Consider the following 1,070-nt stretch of genomic DNA (forward strand, 5'->3'; position numbering starts at 1 on the left):
AAGTTAGTGGAGAAGACCTTTTCTCCTAGAATCTAGTTAGTGTGGGTTTATCCAGAGGTAGAGACTCGTTGGAGGGTAGACAGTTTTAGACTTGGTTGGATCCTGAAGAGCTATTGAGCGGACTGTCACTTGGAAATCCAGGTGGACTTGAACGGAACTTGTGGAGGATTATCCCCTGCTCAGCGTGAGACTCAAACAATCCTTCCAGGGGAAGAAGGCCAAACGTCCAGCTTGCATGAAGGCTTCCTGCCGAAAGGCAAAGACAAAAAAAAAACAAGGTAAGACTAAGTGACAACATAGATTCAGTTATACTCAGCTAAACTCAGCTTGGCTAGAGTACCCAAAACTGGCAAACCCTTTGGTGTCGAGGTAGTGACAGTCCACCGCTCAAATAGTCCCCAGTAATGAGCCCGCCAGCCGTAGATTTGTGGGAGGACCAAAGAGAACAGGGCGCCACCTGGTGGTGGAGGGCGAGAACAACACAAAAACACAACCCACACAAACTGGATTCCTAACAATAAATTATAATAATATATTTTATTTCCAATGTTTACAACAGAGGTGTTAAAAGTATTCATGTTTATTACTCAAGTAGAAGTATAAATCATTTTGATATTCATGTAAAAGTTTTAAAGGATTATTTTTAAAACTACTTAAAGTATGAAAGTAATACAGGAAAAAATGTTAAGGACAGAAGCTTTAAACCTTATACTATTTACTGCGCTACCAATTGAAGGAACATTTTTCTATAATTCTGGAAGATAACTTCTTTATAGTTTAGTTTCTTAGTTTTATAACTAATGGTAATAGTGTCAAATTTAACTTCACATCACCTTGAAGAATTATTTATTTTGGTTTGTGGCGAACAACAAAATGGTGCAGCAACGAGTCCACAAAGAAATTAATTGTCTGGATGAAGCAAATTATTTTGATCTTTTGTTTTTTTTTAATACCAACAGGCCATAATGAAAATGAGCCTAAACAACACAAAACTAAAGAGTATACTTTAAATATTTCAGGAGTAGTAAGTAGAGATAATTGCTAAGAAATGTAAGGAGTAGAAGTATAAA

Source organism: Cyprinodon variegatus, unplaced genomic scaffold (assembly GCF_000732505.1).
Source record: "Cyprinodon variegatus isolate N-32 unplaced genomic scaffold, C_variegatus-1.0 Scaffold1866, whole genome shotgun sequence".
Classification (NCBI taxonomy): domain Eukaryota; kingdom Metazoa; phylum Chordata; class Actinopteri; order Cyprinodontiformes; family Cyprinodontidae; genus Cyprinodon; species Cyprinodon variegatus.